Here is a 14,570-nt window from a genome sequence, read left to right on the forward strand (position 1 = left end):
GGTGCCACAGGGCTTATGAAGAAGAACCTGAAGTCCTACCTAACTAATATTCCTGGTGAACCAAGTGCAAAAGAGATCCAGACAATTGCACTTAAGGGAACAACGAGGATACGAAAAAGAGCTATTGGTTGGTTTGAATAAAAAGCAGGGCAATGCTGTCAGCTGGTTTGGCTGCCACATACCCAGCATTACAATCTTCAAAGGAAAATTTAAAAAAAATTAAATCGTAGCAGCTGAAAGGGAGAAACAGGCCAAATATCAAGGTCTCATGTATGATATGAAAAGAAACTGGAATCGATCATACCCGTCATTCCTAACTACAAATATTCAACTTTCAGTAGATAGTGAATACCGCCTTTTTGCCTAATTAATTCTCTCCAGTGAATTAATTACATGGACTTGGCTATCTACTGAAATGTGAATATTTGTAGTTAGGAATAAACAAACAATTTTTATATAAAATAAAATAATTTTTAACAAAATAGATGATAACTTAGGGGGACAATTATTATGTTATGTCCTAGTAATGGTATGACCTATTATCTATTGTCCAGTTTTTATTTTAGGAGGTGGTTTTATTTAAGTATTTACTCTTACTATAACTGATACTCAATAAAATCTATCATACCCGTCATTATAGGTGCCACAGGGCTTATGAAGAAGAACCTGAAGTCCTACCTAACTAATATTTCTGAAACCTGACTTAATATGGCATGTCAGAGTTTCAACCTTCAACCTAATATTCCTGGTGAACCAAGTGCATCCTTGGCCCAACTCTCTTCCTGATCTATCGAAACACTCTACCATAATTTCCTGGCTTCTTTCCCATCTTTTAAAACCATCAACCTTCTCTAAAAAAAAAAACAGAAAAATGGTGGCAGCTGGTTTGGCTTCCCCATACCCAGCGTTACAATCTTCATAGAAAGAAAATCTATATATGGAATAAGTCACAAATTATATGGAAAAATGCGCGCATGAAAAGTAATATTCTTAAGATTTTATTAAACCTGGAAAAGTAAAGGACAAGAAATTCAACCTGGAAAAGTAAAGAAGAACCTGAAGTCCTACCTAACTAATATTTCTGAAACCTAATATAGTTATATTGAATAAGTCAGAGAGAGTTGCAACCTTGATTGAAGTGAGTGTCCCTAATCATGGAGGTCTGAACAGTATAGCGAGGTCTGTGGAGAGTATTGAAAGAAAGTATTGGAGAGATGCAACTTGACAGATTGTTGAATATGACATGATCTAGAGATCCAATTTTCACTCTTCTATGCATTAAAATAGACTGTATTTCAGCAATAACGTGTTGAATGTTCTCTTGCAAGTGGTCTATTGTGTCTTGTTTTATTTTGAAGGTGTGTTTATCCAAGTCGAAGGTGCTTTACTATGACCATAACTAATACTCAATAAAATGACAATTTGGTTTTAACAATTGAATTTTATTTTTTTATATAAGATGCGTTATGCAAAGCACATTTTATAAGATTTCGTTTAAATTGTTTTAATGGCGTAATTTATACTTAAAAAATAATCTTTTTTACTAGCAAATTTATCTTTCTTTTTCTTTTAATTACATTTTCACTCCAAACAAGGCAAATTGCCACTTTGGTGTAGGGGGCTACTATCAGGAGCAACAACTACTGGGGTACTATGTAGGGATTTGGGCAGCAAGAAGTCAGTTCACGTTACACTTGAACTTCTGCACATCAATACTGTTGGGGAAGCAGGGACCCGGAATGGAATTCCAGAGTCTAGTGGTTCTGGGGAATAAACTATTGGAGTAAAAAGATCTTTTACATTTAGGGATCTCTACAGTGTGGGGGTGGGATTTAGCAGCCTGTTGGGTTTGTCGAGAGTGCTCACGTCGTGGGGGCACAAGTGATTGCAGTTTGTCAGAGCATTCACCACTAAAATACTTGTAGAACAGGCAGAGAGATGCAACATTTCGTCGATGGGACAGAGGCTGAAGCCAGTTCAGGGCCTATCAGGTTTGCGACTCTCTTTTGAACCTTTTCAAGGAGTGAGAGACTAGTAGCAGATGCACCAGCCCAGATGTGACAGCAATACTCCATACATGGGCGAATGGTTGCCTTATAGAGGTACAGGATACTTTCGGGTGTTAGTAGTTGTCTAGCACGGTAGAGAGAGCCCACCTTTCTTGCAGCGGCCCTGGCAATGCCTTCAATGTAATTGTTCCAACTCATGTTTCCTGTGAACGTTAGGCCAAGGAGTTTGAAAGATATACTCTCAGATAAAGAGTTGTTGGCCATTGCTATAGGTGGTAGAGAGGGTTTCTTGTAATTATTGAATGAAACTAGTTTAGTCTTGGCGGCATTAAACGCGACCAACCACTTTTGTCCCCATTCCACCACTGATTGGAGGTGTAGAATAATCAAAAGAACTGTGTTAGTCAATAACACACAACAACAACAATAATAATAATAGCAGCAACACTTACCAAGTGTCCAGCTTATGCACAAGACAGACATCAGTTTGAGCTGGACTGAGGGCTTGTATTTATGTACAAGCATATCCAATCAGGTGATTCAGCCAATCACAATTCAAGGAATAGACTGGCCCATGTGTGCACAATGGAATCTCCCATTGTGCCATAAATAGTTCTCCTCTTTCATGAGAAGTAACTTTAGTCTTTGCCAAGTTATCCACAACTTGAATGCTGACCGAAAGTCCACTACACAATCCAACAGGAGGTCTTCCTCTAGTGTTTCTGCCATTTCTTTTATATTTTATTACAGACATTTTAGGTGTCAGATGACTCTTATATTTTCAGGACACTACAAATGCCACTTCTCATTTGAGGGTACCAAATTACATAAAGGGAAAATTATTCCCAACTAACATTGAATTCATTCTAAAGGTATCACAAACAAAAAAGAATGGATAACATCTACATTAAAAGAGGAATATAGATATGGACTTGAACACATCCAAGTTGTAGTCCGGTGGGAAGCAGGCAGACGGAACGGAATATAGATATAATGTGTGCTCGTTTGAAAGTAAAGCAAAGATAGAGTGAAGTATGTCATCCGCTTCTTTAAATTTGTATGTAATTGTAAAATAAAACAATCAATTCTAGTTTTTCTTTTCTTTTTTTTTACAGTGATCACCACTTATCAAGGCCCGGAAGCCACTCAGGGATAAGGGTTATTGCAAGTACATTACGTTAGTGTGGAGATTTGATGAAGTGTTTACTTAAGGGGGCGGTTCATTAGGAATTTGTTAAAATTGGACTTGAACACATCCAAGTTGTAGTCTGGTGGGAAGCAGGCAGACGGAACAGAGTTCCACAGGCGTTCTAAGAAAGAAGCTTTGTTCATGGAATCCGCGTTTTGATTTAGGCACAGATAAAGAGTAGGGGAAACTTTTGACAGTGGATTCAGCTAAACGGGTGTTTTTCGTGAAAGATTGGCGAGGGGGGACCAGAGATTGGAGTTCAGACGAGCACGTGCCATGGAAATAACGATAAAACAAGGATAGGCTCGCAACGTCTCTTCTGTGGGAGAGAGGTTGCAGGGTAGAGAAAAGGGCATCCCCCACTAAGCCACAAAGTCTATTTTGTACTCTGTCAAGGCAGGATAGGCTATTTTTAGCAGCTCCTGCCCAGATATGGCAACAGTATTCCATCCTTGGACGTACTTGGCTTTTATATAGATAGAGAATTGCATCAGTAGTGAGATATCTTCTGGAGCGGTAGAAGGATTCCACCATCTTTCTAGCGACTTTGACAACAGATTTGATGTACGTGTTCCATTTCAGATCAGGAGTAAAGATCAAACCCAGAAGCTTGTCAAAACACGGGGCCTCACCCAGATGAGAGCCATCCATCACAATTGATGCCAGCTGGGGATCAGAGCGTTGATGATGTAAGGATAGGAGTTTGGTTTTGGATGCATTAAAGGTAACCAGCCACATCTTCCCCCACTGAACCACGCGCTCGAGATCAGAGGAGAGAGAATCAGAGAGAACTTTGTGATTTACAGCCTTTGATGTGTTGCCGTAGATGGTCGTGTCATCAGCATAGATGCCAACGAATGATTTAAGTATGTGTTTAGTGGAAAGTAATAAGACAAACAGATGTAATTTCTGCACCTTGGAGTTTATTCACCGACAATTTTTTTAAAATAAAGACGTATTTAAACTGATCATCTTAAATATAGATTGGTTTTGGGGAAAATATACAGGGTGTCCCAAAAGTCGCACATCATCTAGGTTTTTATAAAAATAAACATAATATCTATTTTCTTGTTCATTAGCTCAACAGATGGACAATTCTAGTACACATTTGAGATGTTCCCGAAGACAAAAATGTCAAGGGGGACAGATCTGGTGAGCGGAGTAGCCACTCCACGAAGATCAGTATATGGTGTGCAACTTCTGAGACACCCTGTATACAATTTTCACAAGCACGCACACACACACACACACACACACACACACATACATATATATATATATATATATATATATATATATATATATAATATCTGGAGAAATGTTTGGCTTACCAGATAGGCATATCTTCTACTTCAGTTAATAAGTGAATACTGTTTTGGCATCATTAGGTATACATAAAGAAATGTTGAAAATAATGGAAATAGTATTCCGACAAAATAGAGAAAATAAAAAGGAACAAACCGTATTATGTGTTCATCAACGTTTCGTCTTTATTTCGAGATTTCCTCTGGAGGAAGTCTCGAAATAAAGACGAAACGTTGATGAACACATGACACGGTTTGTTCCTTTTTATTTTCTCTACTAGCGGGGGTACCCGGCGTTGCCCGAGTGTTTGTTTCCGGGATGAGGGGGGAGTTTTAAAAAATGTTATGGTAGGTAAGTAGGAAGGATCAAACCCGGAGTCATGAGTAAAAGTAGGAAAATAAAGTGTGAAAAAAAAAAAAACATCTGCAACGTTAACAGTTCGGCCACCAAGAAAAGTCCATTCCAGTAGTTTAGGAAAAAAAAAAAAAAAAAACGACTACGGTAGGTCGGCGCGAACGTGAAAATATAATGTGAATTGTCCAGCACGCTAACCACTATGCCACAGAGCACTGCAGCTTAGTTTAGTGATTTTAAATAACTTCACATGAAAGAACTACGAAGCCAAACCGGTGTTCTCTTCTCAACTGTTCCTTGTGAACGATCCCCAAACGGTGTTAAGTGGTGGCAGGGGAGGAGGAATTTATTAGAGAGAAAATATTTTACCACTTCCATTGATCTTAACCGATTTTGGCCGTGACTTCTCAGCAGAAAAAGTATAGAAATCTAAGATTATCGAGGAATTTGAGAAATAATAAGCCTATAACACACCTCAGATATTGTTCTGCCGTTTGTGCATATTATATTTGCATGAAATATCTTGATTTTTAATCCTATTAAGGTCAAAATCCGTAGGAAAAAAATGAGTTCATTTTATTTATTTATTTTCTCTATAAAGAAATGTTCGCAACAATAAACATGTCTATACAAATAACTGTTTAAATCTTGAATCTTTTAGGATCACAAGTGAAGTAACCTCCTGATTGTCGATAAAAAAGGATTTCCATAAAAACGTTGCCTCGTTTAATTCTTTTATCTCATCAATGGTATTACGCATGCAGTCGAAATTGCCTGAATATTATTGAAAAAAAAACACAACTTTAATCGTGTTAGCAGGAGAAAAACTGCGGCCATCTTGTTTAAATGGAAACAGAAAATTACATCCCTTTTGAACTCTCCTGTGTTTTACGATTCTTTTTTTTTGTCAAATTTTATTTTTTATTTTCTTTAATAAATGATTTTCTATTTTCTTTAATAAATGATTTTCTACCTCATCGATTTTCGTAATTTTTTGATATAATCATCTTAAAAATGCGAGGAATCCATAGATACCATTGTTTTCATGTGAAATTCAGTTTTACGATTTCCGAGATTACATTCCGATAGTGTAGAAGCGTCAAACAGTCGATCTATCGACTGTATTTTAACAAGCACTTTATTTTAAAATTGGAATTACCTGGGATTTGATTTCATTTCGAAGGGCATCCTCAACTTCCGTGTTGTCACTTGAGTCCATAAAATCCTTGAGGGTTTGCTGGAGATTAACAGTTTATTGAGGGTGTCTTCCACGCGCTAAAACTATTTAGCGGCCATTTTGACGAACGTCAACTTGTTGTCCTCACTTTGACACAAATCTTCAACACGAAAATGGATTAATCTCACCCTACAATAACATTATTCTCAAAGTTAAAAGTTAAAAATCGAAATAACTTTCTTGTCACCCTGATACTTTTTAATATTTCTTCAAATCATTCATTTTGAAAAATAAGTGTCAGTCAGCTGGCCTTGTTGCGAGATTGCACCATCCTGTCGCTCGATCACTAAATATCGTTTGAATTAACAATAAGCTTTATTAATGTTAAACTTTCTCTTTACTCTGAGGCGATTGACAGTGGCCTACGGATTTAGGCCCTTGCTAGAAGGGTAAAAAGGTGGTTGCATTGCGTGTACGAATTTCTGATCAGCGACAATCGTCATTTCCTGCACTGATGATTGCGAAAACATAAAACACTAGTGTCCGTATATATATATATATATATATATATATATATATATATATATATATATGTTTATGTATATATATACATTGTGATAGCCTTCTTAAATGTTCTAGCTTCGATTCTAGCTGATATCATCCAAATCATATTTTATTTTATTTATATTTTTAAAAGCTTTTTAAACCACCTTCGACCATGGTAATGACATATAAAAGATACATAAAATGTATATGTAAGATATATATATATATATATATATATATATATATATATATATATATATATAATGTATATGTAAAATATAGATAATTGAAATTGTGTATGTAAGGTATATATGAAATGGTCACTTGGAAAGAGGTTTCTCTATACAGGGATTTTGTCAATCTGTTCCCAACTTCTTAACTAACTCAGTGTTTGAAACAGACTCTTATCTATTCGTTCGCTTAATCCGATATGATTTGATTAGTCTATCGTCTCTGCAAAACTTCTTAACTAACTAAGTGTTTGAAATAGGCTCTTAACCTGTATCTAACCTGTATTAAGAAATTTGTGCAGCTATCACGTGTTTTAAAACTATTTAGCGGCCATTTTGACGAACGTCAACCTGTTGTCCTCACTTTGACACAAATCTTCAACACGAAAATGGATTAATCTCACCCTACAATAACATTATTCTCAGCCTCTTCGACCATGGTAATGACATAAAAAAGAAAACGTATGCTGCAGGCAACATGGTTCATTTAAATTGAATTGTACAAACTGTCGAAGGAGGTTTATTATGATACTGTTCTCCAGCGGATTACTTTGGCTTGGCTATCTACTATATACTGTTATATCCTAGTCATGGTATCTATTGTCTGGTTTTAATAAGTGAATAGTGTCTTTTGGCATCATTAATTCTCTCCAGAGAATTAATTACTTTGGCTTTGCTATCTACTAAAAGTTGAACATTTTTATATAGAAATACTTTTTAGCAAAATATAATTATAGAGTAAAACTTAAGGGGACAAGTATTGCAAGGCTGTTATATCCTAGTCATGGTATCTATTGTCTGGTTTTAATAAGTGAATACTGTCTTTTGGCATCATTAATTCTCCCCAGCAAATTAATTACTTTGGCTTGGCTATCTACTAAAAGTTGAACATTTAATTTTTGACAAAATATAATTACAGATGAAAACTTAAGGCGACAAGTATTGCAAGGCTGTTATATCCTAGTCATGGTATCTATTGTCTGGTTTTAATAAGTGAATACTGTCTTTTGGCATCATTAATTCTCTCCAGCGAATTAATTACTTTGGCTTGGCTATCTACTAAAAGTTGAACATTTAATTTTTGACAAAATATAATTACAGATGAAAACTTAAGGCGACAAGTATTGCAAGGCTGTTATATCCTAGTCATGGTATCTATTGTCTGGTTTTAATAAGTGAATACTGTCTTTTGGCATCATTAATTCTCTCCAGCGAATTAATTACTTTGGCTTGGCTATCTACTAAAAGTTGAACATTTAATTTTTGACAAAATATAATTACAGATGAAAACTTAAGGCGACAAGTATTGCAAGGCTGTTATATCCTAGTCATGGTATCTATTGTCTGGTTTTAATAAGTGAATACTGTCTTTTGGCATCATTAATTCTCTCCAGCGAATTAATTACTTTGGCTTGGCTATCTACTAAAAGTTGAACATTTAATTTTTGACAAAATATAATTACAGATGAAAACTTAAGGCGACAAGTATTGCAAGGCTGTTATATCCTAGTCATGGTATCTATTGTCTGGTTTTAATAAGTGAATACTGTCTTTTGGCATCATTAATTCTCCCCAGCAAATTAATTACTTTGGCTTGGCTATCTACTAAAAGTTGAACATTTAATTTTTGACAAAATATAATTACAGATGAAAACTTAAGGCGACAAGTATTGCAAGGCTGTTATATCCTAGTCATGGTATCTATTGTCTGGTTTTAATAAGTGAATACTGTCTTTTGGCATCATTAATTCTCTCTAGAGAATTAATTACTTTGGCTTGGCTATCTACTAAAAGTTGAACATTTTTATATAGAAATACTTTTTAGCAAAATATAATTATAGATGAAAACTTAAGGGGACAAGTATTGCAAGGCTGTTATATCCTAGTCATGGTATCTATTGTCTGGTTTTAATAAGTGAATACTGTCTTTTGGCATCATTAATTCTCTCTAGAGAATTAATTACTTTGGCTTGGCTATCTACTAAAAGTTGAACATTTTTATATAGAAATACTTTTTAGCAAAATATAATTATAGATGAAAACTTAAGGGGACAAGTATTGCAAGGCTGTTATATCCTAGTCATGGTATCTATTGTCTGGTTTTAATAAGTGAATACTGTCTTTTGGCATCATTAATTCTCTCTAGAGAATTAATTACTTTGGCTTGGCTATCTACTAAAAGTTGAACATTTAATTTTTGACAAAATATAATTACAGATGAAAACTTAAGGCGACAAGTATTGCAAGGCTGTTATATCCTAGTCATGGTATCTATTGTCTGGTTTTAATAAGTGAATACTGTCTTTTGGCATCATTAATTCTCCCCAGCGAATTAATTACTTTGGCTTGGCTATCTACTAAAAGTTGAACATTTAATTTTTGACAAAATATAATTACAGATGAAAACTTAAGGCGACAAGTATTGCAAGGCTGTTATATCCTAGTCATGGTATCTATTGTCTGGTTTTAATAAGTGAATACTGTCTTTTGGCATCATTAATTCTCTCTAGAGAATTAATTACTTTGGCTTGGCTATCTACTAAAAGTTGAACATTTAATTTTTGACAAAATATAATTACAGATGAAAACTTAAGGCGACAAGTATTGCAAGGCTGTTATATCCTAGTCATGGTATCTATTGTCTGGTTTTAATAAGTGAATACTGTCTTTTGGCATCATTAATTCTCTCTAGAGAATTAATTACTTTGGCTTGGCTATCTACTAAAAGTTGAACATTTAATTTTTGACAAAATATAATTACAGATGAAAACTTAAGGCGACAAGTATTGCAAGGCTGTTATATCCTAGTCATGGTATCTATTGTCTGGTTTTAATAAGTGAATACTGTCTTTTGGCATCATTAATTCTCTCTAGAGAATTAATTACTTTGGCTTGGCTATCTACTAAAAGTTGAACATTTTTATATAGAAATACTTTTTAGCAAAATATAATTATAGATGAAAACTTAAGGGGGCAAGTATTGCAAGGCTGTTATATCCTAGTCATGGTATCTATTGTCTGGTTTTAATAAGTGAATACTGTCTTTTGGCATCATTAATTCTCTCTAGAGAATTAATTACTTTGGCTTGGCTATCTACTAAAAGTTGAACATTTTTATATAGAAATACTTTTTAGCAAAATATAATTATAGAGTAAAACTTAAGGGGACAAGTATTGCAAGGCTGTTATATCCTAGTCATGGTATCTATTGTCTGGTTTTAATAAGTGAATACTGTATTTTGGCATCATTAATTCTCTCTAGAGAATTAATTACTTTGGCTTGGCTATCTACTAAAAGTTGAACATTTTTATATAAAAATAATTTATGACAAAATCTATATATCTATAAAAGTGAACGTGTCTGTCTGTCTGTCTGTGTGTCTGTCTGTCTGTGCACATTTCCCTACGCAATAACTCTGTCAATTTTTAGTCTATAGACTCGGAATTTGAAATACCGGGTACTGAGATTTGGGAAAATCGATGTGACGGGTGTCAGCCAGAAATTTGGCTGTTAAGGGGTCAAATTTCAACGATTTGACCTTTAAGAACTCTACCAAACTCCTCCGACAATTTTGGGTCTAGACACTTGAAATTTTAGATATAGGTTCCTTGAACATGGATCTAACTTAATAAAGTGATTTTAGCCCGAAACAATAAATTTTAAGGGGTCATAATAGGGGTCAAAGTTTTAAAAAATTAACCATTTTTTTTGTTTTTTTGCTTTTTTTGCACAGCATACACCTCCAAACACCCGAGCGACGCCGGGCACCCCTGCTAGTATAATTATAGATGAAAACTTAAGGGGACAAGTATTGCAAGGCTGTTATATCCTAGTCATGGTATCTATTGTCTGGTTTTTATTTTAGAAGGTGTTTTTATCTGAGTAGAGTGTCCTTTACTCTGACCATGACTAATACTCAATAAAATGATTTTAGTTTTTATCTTTATTGTATATGTCGCATATAGAAGATGGCTGTGTCAAATTGCATACAAAACAAAGCACATTTTTATGAGATTGTATATTACAGATGTAAATATCGGTTGACAAAATACTACTATTGTGTGTGTGATGACCGCCAATCGATCGAAAACTGCTTCTTCTAAAGTTTATTCAGGACTTAGAAAATCCGTTATTTCTTAACAACCTTTGCTTTTATCGGAATGATAAAACCCTGAAGTTTATTATGTTAAAAGCAGAATCATATAACACTTTTCTATAATTTTAAATAGAATCTAAGTTTAAAAATTTTTCAAAAATAAAATATAATAAAACACAAATATTTTTAAAAATTAAACAAACTTTTTTGTGTCCAAATAAAATTTACTATGGTTGACTATAAGAATATGCGAAAATATTAGAAAATAATTTTTTTTTAATAACATTTTCACCCCAAACAAGGCACATCGCCACTTTGATGTAGGGGGATACTATCAGGGATATAAGCTACAGAGGTACTACGAAGGGAGTTGGACAGCAAGATGTCGGTTCACATTCCACTTGAACTGCATCAGTACAATTGTGAAAGCAACGTCTCAGAAGGAGGTTCCAAATTCTAGTGGATCTGGAGAAGAGACTACTGGAGTAGAAAGATCTTTTACATCCAGTATTGCCAGGCTGTTATGACTCTGGCTATGACAAGAGAATATTCCTATTGTTTTTGCTCTCAAGTATATATCCGACACAGACACAGTTAATCAATCGGCAACCACATCACTATCTAAAAAGATATGAGATATCAACTGTTATATACTCGAGTCAAAATAATGAAAAGAAAATTTTCTTGTCATAGCCCTAGTATTTACTAACTTACCAGATAGGCACATCTACTTCAGTTGATAAGTTAATACTGTCTTTTGGCATAATTAATTCTCTCCAGTGAATTAATTACATGGACATACCGTGACTAGGATATAACAGCCTTGTATTAATTGTCCCATTAATTTTTCATCTATAATAATATTTTGTCAAAAAATTATTTTTATATAAAAATGTTTGTTTACTCCTTACTACAAATATTCAACTTTCAGTAGATAGTGAATACTGTCTTTTGGCCTAATTAATTCTCTCCAGTGAATTAATTACATGGACTTGGCTATCTACTGAAATTTGAATATTTGTAGTTAGGAAATAAACAAACATTTTTATGTAAAAATAAAATAATCTTTGAAAAAATATCATGATAGATGATAAGGGGACAATTATTACAAGGCTGTTATGTCCTAGTTATGGTATGGCCTATTATCTATTGTCTAGTTTTTATTTATTTTACTCTGACTATAACTGATACTCAATAAAATGACAATTTGGTTTAAACAATTGAATTTTGTCTTTTTTATATACTACGCAAAGATGGTTTATGTAAATTGCATACAAAACAAAGCACATTTTTTTATAAGATTGTAGGTGTAACATTTTTTGTTATAAATTGTTTTAATGGCAAAATTTATATTTAAAAAAATAATCTTTTCTTCATTACAAAGTTAGGTGCTACTTTGAAATTTCAAAGCTTGATACTCCACTAGACCAGATGAATTCCACTGCTGGATTCTGGCAAAATACGGAGAACAAAAAGAAATACTGTAAGATAAATATGATTTGATTAGTCTATCGTCTCTGCGAAACTTGTGGGGTGACCTTACCATGTATTAAGAAATTTGCGGGGCTATCATGTGTTTTAGTAAAAAAATTGTATATGTAAGATATATATAAAATGTATATGTAAGATATATATATATATATATATATATATATATATATATATATATAATGTATATGTAAAATATAGATAATTGAAATTGTGTATGTAAGGTATATATGAAATGGTCACTTGGAAAGAGGTTTCTCTATACTGGGATTTTGTCAATCTGTTCCCAACTTCTTAACTAACTCAGTGTTTGAAACAGACTCTTATCTATTCGTTCGCTTAATCCGATATGATTTGATTAGTCTATCGTCTCTGCAAAACTTCTTAACTAACTAAGTGTTTGAAATAGGCTCTTAACCTGTATCTAACCTGTATTAAGAAATTTGTGCAGCTATCACGTGTTTTAGTAAAAAACAATTGTATGTGTAACTCCACTAGACCAGATGAATTCGACTGCTGGATTCTGGCAAAATAAAGAGAACAAAAAGAAATACTGTCAGATAAATATCATTTGATTAATCTCCGCGAAACTTGTGGGGTGATCTTACCATGTATTAAGAAATTTGGGGGGGGGGGCTATCACGTGTTTTAGTAAAAATTATCGGTGTTAAGTAGACTTACTTTCCATTAAACTAAAAAAAACTTCATCCAAATACAATTGGCAGAATCTGAATGGATACATGTCTTGTTCAGTCCAATATATTAGTGGCATGACAAGGCATGACAGTGAGTACAACCGATGCACAAACAGGACACTGCATATACAATTGTAGCCAAAATATGGGTATATTTTATTGGTTTGGAAATATAGGTTCTCACTCGATATAAAATGTTAATCATAGGATAGTATTATTATCTTAAATTATCTCCAAATTACCATAAAACAAGATATGAGCAATTTATTATTCAAATTAGCTATCAGTATATATATATATATATATATATATATATATATATATAATAATTATTATAATATATATATATATATAATAATTATTATAATATATATATATATATATAATAATTATTATAATATATATATATATATATATATATATAATAATTATTATAATATATATATATATATATAATAATTATTATAATATATATATATATATATATTATAATTATTATAATATATATATATATTAAATTATTATAATATATATATATATTACATTATTATAATATATATATATATTATAATTATTATAATATATATATGTATTATAATAATTATAATATATATATATATTATAATAATTATAATATATATATATATTATAATTATTATAATTATAATTATTATAATATATATATTATAATTATTATAATATATATATATATTATAATTATTATAATACATACATATATATATATATATTATAAGTATTATAATATATACATATATTATAATTATTATAATATATATATATATATTATAATAATTATAATATATATATATTATAATTATTATGATATATATATATATTATAATTATTATAATATATATATATATATTATAATTATTATAATATATATATATATATTATAATATATATATTATAATTATCATAATTTTAATTATTATAATATATATATTGTAATTATTATAATATATATATATATTATAATTATTATAATATATATATATTATAATTATTATAATATATATATATTATAATTATTATGATATATATATATTATAATAATTATAATATATATTATAATTATCATAATATATATATATTATAATTATAATATATATATTATAATTATTATAATATATATATATGTATATTATAATTATTATAATATATATATTATAATTATTATAATACATATATATATTATAATTATTATAATATATATATATATATTATAATAATATATATATATATATTATAATTATTATACTATATATATATATTATAATTATTGTAATATATATATTATAATTAATATAATATATATATATATATTATAATAATTATAATATATATATTATAATTATTATAATATATATATATTATAATTATTATAATATATATACATATATATTATAATTATTATAATATATATACATATATATTATAATTATTATAATATATATAT

This window comes from Euprymna scolopes, chromosome 46 (assembly GCF_053919585.1).
Source record: "Euprymna scolopes isolate OS-2025 chromosome 46, ASM5391958v1, whole genome shotgun sequence".
NCBI classification, from domain to species: domain Eukaryota; kingdom Metazoa; phylum Mollusca; class Cephalopoda; order Sepiida; family Sepiolidae; genus Euprymna; species Euprymna scolopes.